The sequence below is a fragment of the Grampus griseus genome (assembly GCF_964374135.1).
Source record: "Grampus griseus genome assembly, chromosome: 1".
In the NCBI taxonomy this organism is placed as follows: domain Eukaryota; kingdom Metazoa; phylum Chordata; class Mammalia; order Artiodactyla; family Delphinidae; genus Grampus; species Grampus griseus.
Genome location: NC_139017.1, coordinates 60,450,115 through 60,463,314, shown reverse-complemented (window position 1 = coordinate 60,463,314; position 13,200 = coordinate 60,450,115). Strand labels below are relative to the sequence as shown.

The window sequence follows — 13,200 nt, the reverse complement described above, 5'->3', positions numbered from 1 at the left end:
CTTGCTTCAAAAAAATAAAAACAAAAAACCCCCACAAACACAAAAAAACTGTTAACGATGAAAACTTATTATGCCAGGCCTTAGTATGGCCTGACTTCAAAATTTAGTTTCCGAGGCTTTTGTGAATATACCAAGGAAAGAGGACCTAGGTGTATCTTATTCCCACAGGCTGCCAATAAATATTTGCTTCACAGAGAAAAAATTAATATATAGTATAGGAGAGAGCCTGACAGATGCTTAACACTATTGAGTGATAGCAATGCCCAAACTCATCTGTGATCAAACACCATGAAAGTATCCTCCTAAGGATAAACTTATTACAAATAAGTGAAAATTCAATTAACTTCTATCTCTTCTTACGTTTATTTCCTCCCAAACTTACCAGTATCCATCCAACTCGAAGGATACAAGTGATTTTTATAGACTGTGCAAAGTTTTTTTCTTATTCATATGTCCATGATTCCCCAGTTCTCTAAATTATTATCTACATCTTCAGGATCACTTTTATCGGTTCCTTCATTTCAACATATAAAATATAAGTCCTTCTCATTCTAAAAAATTCTTTTTTGCTAATTATTTTCTCTTTTCATCCAAACTCCTTGAGAGTAGCCTATTCCCACTGTCTTCACTAGCCCCGCCTGGCCCCCACAGGCAGCCCTACACCCTCAATTTATTGCCATCTGGCTTTTTGTCCACCACTTCACTGAACTGCTCTAAGGTCACTGGGGACCTAACTGCCCAAATCCAATGGACACTCACATTCTCTGAAGGATGACACTGTCATCTACTTCCTCCTTCTTGAAACTCTATTACCTCTCTCCTTCCCAGAATTCTTTCTCTGCTTATAACTTAAACATTGTCAGTACTCACAATTCTCTGAAATCTCATCCATGTTCATGATTTTAATGACTGCTGATATGTGCTGATGACACTCAAATTTTTATCTTTCCATGTCTTCACGTGCATGTCCAGTTATCTACCAGTGTGTCTCCTGAATTCTACACGTGCTTTACAATTCAACATGTCCAGAACTAAAGTCTTTTTCCCAATTCAGTTCTTTATCCCCTATTTCCAAACTCAATGATACCACCACCCAACCTTAGTCACACAGATGGGGGTTCAGCCTCCGCCTCCTACTTCTTCCATACTTCCCAAGATCAAGTCTTGCTTGTAATTTCCCAAATACAATTAAAACTTATTTCCTCCCTTCATCTATACCTTATTTCAGACCCCTTTCTTCTTGCTATTACCTGGTCTAGAAGTTACCAAATTGCTGTTTGGTGGAACCAGTTGTTAGACACTTCTGTTAAAAAAGGACACTAGAGTCAAATAGCTTTGAGGATGGCTGTATACCATACGCCTGCTGTGACGACCCAGAATGAACACTAGCCTACAGCAGCCCTGAGGAGCTGTACCATAAAGAAACCTGATTAACTTTACTTAAGCCAGGTTCTCCCTTCTGCCGGCCTATAAACCTCTCAGTAGGGACAGGAGAGGAGGTGGCAGCATGAATGTCCCACTTGAAAATAAAAAACACTGCTCCTCAGAAGAGTGGGGCATAATTGTCTCCAGGCTTCTTCAAATTCCTCATCCATACAGATGTCAGTGGTCTAAAATGCCACCTGAACTTGTCCTTTCCATTCTTAGCTGTTTTCTTAGGAAACCAGCTCCACGCACATGAGTGGTTAAGACCCGCTCTCCTCCTCCTCGCGGCCTCCTTTAGGGGCACATGTCACTGCCTGGTGACACTGCACTGATCCTCCAGAGCCTGTGCCTTTGGCTCCGTAACACACCCCTCACACACTCACGGCTCTGGACTTCCACTGTCCTCTCTGCCTTGAGTGTCCTTTCCCTTCACCGGCTGACTCACCAGTTTTTCATGAGTCCTTTAAGACTTAGCTTAGGGACTGCCTCTTTCGATGACTTTTCTTTGCCTCACAGCTCCCCCTCTTCTTCCACAAACACTGACCAAACACCCTGAATATGCCCGTCACAGCATGTCACGTGCAGGATGAGACATCTGCAGTGCGTCTACCCTCTCACTCCACTGCTAAAGGGCCAACGCTACATCTTGCTCATTGTTTCACTCCTCTAACACCCAATCCATGACTAATGAACTAACTAGTACTGTAGTAGCCCTCTTAGTAACAATCAGGCAGGACCTTCTAGAAGAAATCTGACACTCCAGCTGTTCTCTGCTCTCACCTTTCAGTCTGAATGAACTAAACACTTATCTGTACATGTTTTACCAGGGAGACATAATTTAATCCAGAGATGTGTCATCACATACTCTTACATACTCTGCCATTTAAAAATTCTGCTCACGATGGGGGAAGGAGACAGGTGTGCTTTCGACAGCCCCACTGTTTTGCACTTCTAGTGCTCACTGTCTTCTCTCTCAGTGCCTTCCTTAAACCCTTCCTCTCTTAACAAGGAAACAGGATAACAAATTAATTAAGAGCCTGGGTTCTGCCTATCTGTGAACAGAAACATAAGCAAGGACATAGAGAATAGACTGGTGGTTACCAAGGGGGAGGGGGGTGTGAAAGGGTTGGATTGGGAGTTTGGGATTAGCAGGTGCAAACTTGTGTATATACAGGATGGATAAATGAAAAGGTCCTACATGGGACTTCCCTGGTGGTGCAGTGTTTAAGAATACACCTGCCAATGCAGGGGACACGGGTTCAAGCCCTGGTCTGGGAAAATCCCACATGCCAGAGAGCAACTAAGCCCGATGCCACAACTACTTAAGTCCATGCACCTAGAGCCTGTGCTCTGCAACAAGAAAAGCCACCACAGTGAGAAGCCTGCGCACCGCAACTAGAGAAAGCCTGCATGCAGCAACAAAGGCCCAACACAGCCAAAAATAAAAAAATACATACATTTATTATTTAAAAAGTGGATGTATTTAAAAAAACCAAAAAGGTCCTACTGTAGAGCACAGGGAACTATATATCCTGTGATAAACCGTAATGGAAAAGAATATGAAAAAGAATGTAGATAAATGTGTAACTGAGTCACTTTCCTGTACAGCAGTAATTAACACAACACTGTAATTCAACTATACGTCAATAAAAAATAAAATTTAAAAAAATTGCCATAAAAATAGTCACAGAAGGGGGACTTCCCTGGTGGTCCAGTGGTTAAGACTTCGCCTGCCAATGGAGGGGGTGAAGGTTCGATCCCTGGTGGGTGACCTAAGATCCCACATGCCTTCCGGCCAAAAAACCAAAATATAAAACAGAAGCAATGCTGTAACAAATGTAATAAACACTTTAAAAATGGTCGATATCAGAAAAAATCTTTAAAGAAAAAATTCACATAAATCAGAAACAAATGAAACATAATAAAGTCCATACATTAAAAAAAAAAAGAGCATGGGTTCGGGTCTTATCGCAGCTTCCCACTTACTTACAGCTGTGTAATTCTGGGCAACTCACATAATGTCTCCTCAGACTGCTCATCTATTAACGGGGATGGTAACAGTTCCCTACCTCAGAGCGTTGCTGTAATCCATAAACACAGATAAGTGCCTTAGTAAATGTTTGAGGCTCTCTGGTTATTGTGAATTAAAATACCTCAATGGCTTCTGGCCATGTGATCTATAATAGTTTGATGTTTAACCAAATGGTAAAACTATTCCATTTATAATTCCCATCTCTTTTTAACCCTTACCCTGCTTTGTTGTTTATGTTTTCTCCCAACACAGAGTGCTAGTTCCAGGAGAGTAAAGGCTTTATTTTGTTCGCTGCTGAAAACAATAGCACCCAGAAAAGTACTGTACATATGAAGCCCTCAGTAAACACTAGCTGAATGAATGGTGCAAAGTGTCACATGGAAAAGTACACCAAAACTTTCATTATAATAAAAAAGTATAGATAAATCTTTCTCTTAATGGCTTCCAGTCAAGTAACTGAAACCACCATATGCTATAATAAAAACATAAGTAATTTATTAAAATTTGAAGGCAAAAACATAATTTTAAAAGATTTAGACCTATGTTAGGCATGATAGAGTATGGATGCTTTCCTGAAATTCACAATCAGATCCAAGAGTATCACTTTCAGAATGTTCTAGTAGATTGAGTTTACTTTTAGTTTTCTTTGATGGAACAGTCACTATTCTACTCTCTTTCTTAATAGAAATGTGTTTTTCCGAAGACTCACTTTTAATTGGTTTATTAACCAAAGAATTTTGCCCAATTCCTTTGCTTTTCTGCTTTACAGGTGAGTCAGAGCAGGAATGCAGGTCCTTCCCAGGTTGTTTCCTAGCAGTGTTTTTTGGTATATTCACCTGCTTTGCTCATTTTCTCTGAAGAATACCTGTTATTTCTAGATAATTCATCTTCTTTTCTTTGACTTCCAGTTCCAGAAATGACGTCTGCTGAAGGGAGAACATGTTCTAGCAATGAAATCTTCACAAGACTCCTGCCACTGCTCTGTGACTGGGACCCCCAGGTTGTCTTTGGAAGTTTCTAAGGCCTCCTGAGTAGACACTGGGACATGGAAGGAGTTGAGAGGCAAAGGAATCCTAGCATCACCTGTAATTTTCTGAAACTGGAGGGAAAAACAAAAGACAAGACAAAAATTCAGTGATGAACAAAGCCAACCATTAAAAATTAGAATTCAAAACTTCAATGTTACTCTGTGATCTTATTATTAACACAGTAAATTGATTATTCAGAAGATTTCAGAGCCAGTTTTTTTCTAATGATATCTTGCCAAGTTACTCTCAGCTTAACCTAGCTATATCCAAGGCTATGTCCGCTACATTTTCAGACTTTGGTGACTGGGGTAGTTATTACCCATTTCCTTTCCCTCACTAAAAATAAAACCCTATTCTGTAAGGTAATTAATTTCTTTTCTGTCCTCCAGGCACATGCAAACAGTATATAGTTTGTGACCAGGCTGTGTTCTCAAACTGTCAGTTCTCAACACCAGTCTGAGATTGGTTGATGGGAGCTCCAAGTAAGGCTAGAGGAAAAGCTGATGGGTTTTCCCCTCCCATTCTCATAACCAGGTGATTTACTGTAATATGTTACCTATTAGCTATGTCTGGATTACTTATTTTAAAAATTATAACAGTATGTGTACCTTCATTAGTGTTCCTTCATTGTAAGCTGACTGCATACAAATAGAAAAGACATTTATACAATTTAAAATCTGGAATATTTTCTCTAATGTTTTCTTTCTTCATTATGGATAGTTTGCTTTAACTCATAAATTTTCTAGAGAACTTCCAGTCTCCTTATTTACAAAAATACAGTGTCATGAAATGGGCACACATTTACTAATCTCTGATTTGGAAAGGATTCCAGAGTCTTCTAGCTCCTGAGCATGTGAACAATTAGAGGCTAATCATTATTGTTTTCTCCCTGACCTGGTTACTTCCTTTTTTGCTAATCACTCTTAGAATCATTAAGTGCTGTTCTGTCCACTTACTTGGATATTTTGCATTTGTCCTGGGGCACCCTGTTTTGATTCTGATTTTTCTTCTTCAAGTGTCTTCTTTTCTTCTTTACGTGGACTACTAACAGTAGAATTCATCTGGGGACGACCTAGTAAATGAAAATCTGACTGATCTATACCAGCCATTGTGGCCAGCTGCCCAAGTCTGGACCAGAGCAGGAAAGGAGAAAAGACAAAGGTTATTATAATCACATAAGAGCAGTTTAGACTTCCCCAGACCTACAATCATGAAATACTTCTAAACTCTTAAAAGCCAACATCCTACTCCAGACTACAAGCCTCTCTCTCCCCCAAATTCTCAGCCCTTTCTAGATTCATCCTCTAGGACACATCCCATCTCCTTACCTATTACCGCTCCATTTAAAAAACTGACTAGCAGCTTCAACATCTGCCACGCACCTCGTCCACTACCTCTCACACCTCTATTCCCACACTTCTTTACCAACTTTCCTCCAGTTTCCAAGAATGTGTTTGTTCCTTCCTTCCCAACACTAACACACTGAGAAAACACCACTCCATCAACTATCAATCTCCACTTCCCTCTTCCAGCAAAATTGCTCCCAGTTGAGAACCACTGACCTATATCTCCCCTGCAGATTAATAATAATTTATGTCTAAGGCAAAAATAACTTGAATTCAGACTTATCAAACAAGCAAAATAAGTGAAAGATAGGAAAAATTCTTATGCATTCCCGAATATTTTCAATGAAAACTGCCTTCAATTTAGTCTTTACAAAAAACTACACCTACTACTTACTCTATCTACAGGTTACTCTTTTATAATGAGCTCCCCACTCTACCAAAGCAGGTTTCCTTATTTGCATTTCTTAACAAATTTAATTCCTCATTTTAAAAAATCAAATATATTACCTATAATTACACTAAATATGGCCACAGAAGTGATGAAAATTGCTCCAGTTCCTCAGCAAACTACCATTATAGTTGCAAAGAGAAGAACGCCATGAAGAGAAATGAACTAACCCAGCATCTTTAAGGAGATCCAAGAAAGCACGGAACTCCTGAAAAGAATTCTCAGTGCTGCCCAAAACACCTTCATCATCCAGGATCATGCTTGTCAATGAGTGGGCATGAAGGGCTTCAGACAAAGAGAAATTCATATTTCTTAAGTGGGCATTTTCATGTTCCAGCTATAAAATGTCTGACATGATTTTTTCTCATTGTCATCAAAAGTAGTCCTGCTTATTTTCAAGGAACAAAACTAAAACACTCAAAATGTAATTAATTGTAATTAACCTAACTCTCCACCAGTAAAGACAGAGACCATATCACATAATAATCAAAACCCACAGGTACCCAACAAAGTTTCCTATATAACACTTAGGTGGTATATAAATAAACCAAAGTTATTGTTTTATAAATGTTCTTTCACAAAAGATCACATTTCTAACTAGTTCAATTCATAATGGAGCCTCATTCCACACTAGAAAATTACCTGCTTTAAGTTTCTCTTGAATTAGAAAATGAAATATAGAATCTGATTTGAATAAAACATATTACAGCTCTGCTGAATGTTAAGAATTAACTTTAGTGAGCAAAATATCTAATGCTTACATTTAAAAGTCCTAAATCATACCCAACCCAACTTATTAGATGTACAATCACCAATATTTTCTGCTACTAGTAATATCATACAATGCTAGTGGAATGAATTATCAAAATCTATCAAATTAACATAGGTAAGATTTATTTAAATTCCACTCTTTCCAACATAAATTTGTGGCAGCCCACCATAAAAGACATATGCGTATAACATATTAAGTCAGAAATAAGAAGTTAAGACCAAGAAAGAAAAATTCAATTTTTATTTGTGGGTCTCTTTATAGCAGGAAGTCCTATTAATGAACACACTTAACATACCTGAATTGCCTAATTGCAGATTCAAAAACATGTTTTAAAAAAGTAATCACTTTTAAAGCAATTCACAGTGAAGCACTGTTCCTGGAGTTCCCTGGGTGTTAAATAATCTAATCATCAAAACCCTAAAAGGGGGCTTCCCTGCTGGCACAGTGGTTAAGAATCTGCCTGCCAGTGCAGGCGACACGGGTTCAAGCCCTAGTCCGGGAAGAACCCACATGCCGTGGAGCAACTAAGCCCGTGTGCCACGACTACTGAGTCTATGCTCTAGAACCCACGTGCCACAACTACTGAAGCCTGCGTGCCTAGAGCTTGTGCTCCGCAAAAACAGAAGCCACCAGACTGCAACGAAGAGTAGCCCCCCACTCGACACAACTGGAGAAAACCCGCGAGCAGCAACGAAGAACCAACGCAGCCAAAAATAAATAAATAAAATAAATGTATAAAACAAAAAACCCTACGAGGAAAGAATGATCACTAACTCCACGTTTTTCTTTTTGTTTTTTTGCATTACATGGGCCTCTCATTGTTGTGGCCTCTCCCATTGAGGAGCACAGGCTCTGGACAAGCAGGCTCAGCGGCCATGGCTCTCGGGCCTAGCCACTCCGTGGCATGTGGGATCCTCCCAGACTGGTGCACGAACCCATGTCCCCTGCATCGGCAGGTGGACTCTCAACTGCTGCGCCACCAGGGGAGCCCTATTTTACAGATGAGGGAAACAGAGGCAGAGAAGTAGAGTAAGTAGAGCAGCACAGCCAAGGTCACACCACTAAGTAGCAGAGCCACACTGTGGACTCAGGACGCTGGGTGCCATTCCTGCTCACGGAGGTGGTGGTCTTCCCATTCACCAAGGTCACTGAAATAAAATGAACACTGATAAACTCCCTTAGGAGTTTCAGGAAATAAGACACTTTGGTCCGTGAAGTGGGGACACTGCTTGCAATAGGCAGAATTCTAACAGAGCCCCTAAGACTCCTACTTACTGAAGTACACAAACCTTCCACTTACCCAATCAAACTCTAAATCTAGGTGCTGCAGTGAAGGGATTTTGCAGATGGAATTAAGTTCAAAATCAGTTGATTATTTAAGATAGGGAGATTATTCTAGGTGGATGTGACCTACTCAGGCACCCCATGAAAAGTACCTGAACTCTTCCCGAATTGAAGTACAAAAGGGACAAGAGGGAGACTCTCCATTGCTGGCTCTGAAGAAGTCAAATGCTGCAGCAGGGAAGGCAAGCGAGAGGCCTCTAGGAGCTGAGACTGTCCCCCGACTGACAGCCAGCAAGGAAATGGGGACCTCTGTCCTGCAACTGCAGAATCTGAATTATGCCAACAAGCCGAAGAAGCCTGGAGGCATTCTTTCCCAGAGCCTCTGGATGCTAACACAGCCAGACTGACATCTTGATTTCAGCTCTGTGACCCACACAAACTATGGTGAACATCCAACGTTTCGGGCTCAATGTCTTACACTTAAATTTCACGTGCTTTAACACTCTTGGGAGGGAACCCACATGTTCCAGTGTGTATCTGAGCAGGAAACCCAGTCACGCTGTACCTGGACTTCTGACCTACAGAACTGTGAGCTAGTCAAATAGGTATTGTTTTCAGTCAGTAAGAGTGTAGTAAAAGAATTAATATGCTACTCAAACTCCAGGTTCATGAACAAAATAAACGATTTTCATTGTTTTAAGCCACTGTTTCAGGGTGGTTTCCTATGCAGCGATAAATAATCAGAATACCTACACTTATGAAAACAGTAAGGTATATTTATACATTTTAGCTGCTTTGAACAATCACTTAAAGAATGAGGAACTCTATTATATGCCATCATTGGGAGAGGAGCTGGTATCACTTTCTGGAGAGTAGCTTTTGGTACCTAACAACACTCCTACATCAGGGGTTTACCCTAAGGAAATCAAAGATGTGGGCAAAGATTTATCTACCAACATGATGTCATAAGATTGCTTATAACCAAACCCTAGAAGAAAGCTAAGAGCCTCCAAATTGGGATTGGTTTAAACAAAAACAGCTCACCGTATTAAGGAATGCGCTATGAAACCACTAAGAAAAGAATGACAACAGGTCTCAACCAGAGTTAATGAATGGGCTTCAGGAGTTCTACATTCAAAATACATCTGTGCGTTTTTCCTGGGAGATGGTGCATAAGCTTAATCAAATTCTCTGATGTAGAAGATTATTTAGTGACAAGACAAAATATTTTTCATACATTTTTCAGACAAAAGAGCAGATTAGGTGTGTGTACATGCAGAGGTGGCTTTTATTTCCTTCAATGAGTTGTTCATTGTTTTCAAAAATTTGCTCAATGAACATATACTTTTATATTCAGATCATGTTTAAAAAACTGACAGTCTAAGAACTTCAAATTCTTTAATGTTTCATTACTAAAGCCAGCCAAGTTTTCAATGGGGGAAAAAGGGGAAAAAATGGAAAAATTCCTCTACTTTCAATATAATATACGTTTAATAAATCTTCTAAAACTGATTTCAAAGAATGTCTAAACAAATTAGGAAACAAACAAAAAAACCCTCACCACAGTCGGAGGAAAGTAGAGTAAAACTTCCTGACTGGTTCTACATAGCACATCAAAGTGCAATTACATGAAACAGTTTCTCCCTCTAGTGGAGGGAATTAGAACACAGTGTTAAATTTTTGTGAAAAAGTGTACCCTCCTCCCACAAAGTATTAATAATTCATGTCCCTTACATGGAAATATGGAACGAAAAAAGTTAAAGTAAAATTGCTTGATATTCTATTAAATATGTAAGACTAATGATAAGACTTTGGAATAATTTTCCTTCCTGTCATCTGCTCTCCCTTCCTCCCTTCTGTACACTAGCTAGGGTGATTTTTCTGGGACAAAGCTCCCATCATATTGGATATCAAATTTTTTGTTCACCTTTTCTCCATTTAACATTGAAATCAATCATTTCTCACATAATCAGGGGATTCATAACCTTGATTTTTTTGTGTGGGCTACAAAATATTCCACTGAGTGGGTTTACTGGTTAACCACTTTACACATTTAAATTCTTTCCAACTTTTCAATATTATAAGACAAAATAACTGTTTTTATACATGAAGGCTTTTTTCCATATCGAGAATAACGTTCTTGCAATAAATCCATAAAAATGAGTTTGAGGTCAAAGCAAATGAACATTTTTAAGGCTCTGAGGTAGCTATCTCCAAACTTCTTTCCAAAAGATTTCTGAGATTTTATACTGCCATCAACGATGTATCACTTGGTATATAACCTCTACTACAACTGTTGGCTTATTTCCTCACATAGAGTGCAAGTTATTTGAAGATAGGGGGTGTATTTTATTAAGTGTTTATCCCCAGCACCTGTGCCTAGCACAATGTAGGTGGTCAATAAATAATTGCTTAATAAGGAAAATCCCTGCCAATACAAGATGTACGTGTGTGAAAGACAGTGTGTTTTTCTCTAACGGGATAGATGAAAACTTGTCATCTTCTTTAATGTGCAATTTTTTTCTTATAATTTGCAATTAAATTTCTCTTCTAGATTATATTGTAAAAATTCAGATTCTCTGAGGCAAATGGGCCTGGCACTACCTGTTAGCTATATAACCTTGGATAAGTTCTATGACTCTAGGTCTCAACTTCCTCATGTATAAAATGGAGATAAGCTCCCATATCACACAGCTCTTGTGAGGATTACATGAGTTAAAACACATATGAAATTAGAAGAGTGCCTGGTACACAGCATATTAAATATTAAATCTTGAGGTAAGATGTGCCTTTTAGGGCTCCTGAGATGAAGGTTGATTTTTTTGGGGGGGGGGTGGGTGTAGGTAGGAAGGAAGACCTTTTGAAAACTGTCTCCACGTGAGGAGTCCATGAAAGTCATCCTTAAGGTGTGTGATTTTGCTTGACAGTGTTGCTGGACCGCTCCCTGCAGAAGAACCAGGAAGAGTAAGACCAGGAACACACGTGAAAGAAGAAAGAGATGATAAAGTAAAGCCTGGTCACTCCCAGGTATGTCACTTGCACTTTAATCTCAAAACCCATTTGGTTCTAGGAAGGGGGATCAGGGTGTGGGCAGCATGTAGGAACAGAATGACTTTCACTAATGATCAGAATGATCTTGGATTTAGCTAAAATGCTCTTCAAACTCATTTTTCTGCTGGTTCTCTATGTGGAAGGTGTGTTACATGGCTCTGGTGATAGTAAGTCAGCGGTAGGCTTGGAAGCCAGCTGGAGCTCTGCTACTTGATCAGTCAGTTCCAGAGCTTCAGTCTGTCCCCTCTCCTGCCTGTGTCTCCTGCCCATGAGGTCTTTGTGAAGATCTCTTTTCAAACACATGAGGTGCTAAAGTGCTCTAGTATCGTCCAGGTATAAAGTTGCATTCTTAACTGAGATCAGACCAATTCCTTCTCCAGACCTCCAGCTCCTTTGTAAATTCAGAGTTTCAGGTTCTATGAAATACAGATGTAACCACTGAACCCCCATGGGAGGGGGTAGCAGAAGGGATTGGGGATCTGATGTTGGAAGCTTTACCATTAGACAGCACTGCCCCATATGACAAAGGGCTAACATTGGTTGGGCACAGGTGGTAGAACAATATCATGTCCCTTTTGGTTTTATTAGAACGTTGATTAGAAGTTTCAGCTCAGCAGAGGGACAGCACCCTGGGCGGGGACTGGGCCTCCAACATCTATGGCTCCTCCCCTCCAGCACCCAGGCTAGGTACTCAGTTCCCAGCAGACCAGAGGGCAGGAACAGAGCTCTGCCAGGTTGGCCTTCTCAGAGGGCAAGTGTAAGCAGCACAGCCAGGAATGTGAGTGACAGGCTTTGCTGGGTTGTCGAGTAGGAGGGTGACGTCTGGCTCAGCATGGCTGGAGTCAGCACTAGCCTCCCCTCGGCCATGGGCACTGGGCCCCGGTCTCAGGCTCACACAGGCCTCCAAAGCCCTTCCCTCTGGTTGGCGCTGAGACCCTCCACCCAGCCCAGCCTCCCGCCCCAAACACCAGCAGGTCAAGCACCACTCAGAGAAGGGGGCCTTTAAAGGGCTTTAGAAAATCTTAGAATCCGGATATGGAAGCTACTATGTTTCACTTCTGGCTGAGAGCTCTGCTCCTGGAGCACAGGATGGCCCAGGGGAGCGAGATGGGAGGGTCTCGCTGTGACCCCCTAGGCACTGCTGGCCTTTTTAGCCACATGCCTGCATTCCTTGGAAATACATTTCACTAACAGCCAAACGGAACACCCTGAGAAACGGGAGGAATTATTGGCTCGTTTCAACCCTTAGCTACAGGGAGTTTTCACCACCGTGTGTATTTCCTCTGCTATCTGTGATGCGCTGGAACTTACCTTTGGGCAAAATGTGCCTCAGCTGTCCACGGCGCCTGACACACTTGGCGACTCTGCCTGACCCGGGAGAGCCCTGGGCCCCAGGGACAGGGTCCCTGCTTCCTGACAACCCCCTCGTGGGAGTGTTGAGGCTGGTCAGCCCCCAGCCCTGGGGGCTCACCATCCCCTCGGAAGTGACTGCGAGTCAAGCTCCCCACCGACCCCGCCCCCCTGGTCTCCTTCCCGCCAGGGCCGCTTCGTGCACGGTGCCAGTCAGACCCTCCTCAGGGGGTAGGTGTCGGGGAAGCCCCGAGTGCGGGCGCCCTCCCGCACCCTCACGACTTGGTGCTGCTCCGGGTGGAGCCCGCGGCCCGGGGGACAAGAGGCGCGACGGGGGTGGGAAGGAGACGGGGCCACGGGAAGCCCATCCCGGGCCGGCATGGGCGCAGAGGCAGGAGGCGGCGAGGAGGGCCGGCCTAGCCGCGAAGCCCGTGCCTCCGCCCCGCCCGGGCCCGAGCGGCCCT

General features: G+C 41.9%; 1 long non-coding RNA gene across 1 annotated transcript in view; it reads right to left on the bottom strand.

The window, feature by feature from the left end:
* Window positions 1-4,071: 4,071 nt before the first annotated feature.
* The window catches only part of LOC309824809, a 41,045-nt gene continuing 31,916 nt past the window's right edge, over window positions 4,072-13,200 (bottom strand). The window contains exons 3-4 of the long non-coding RNA XR_014296972.1: window positions 5,442-5,613; window positions 4,072-4,556 (exon numbers count right to left, since the gene is read on the bottom strand). This is a non-coding gene — a long non-coding RNA (uncharacterized lncRNA). The remainder of the gene's footprint in view (window positions 4,557-5,441; window positions 5,614-13,200) is intronic.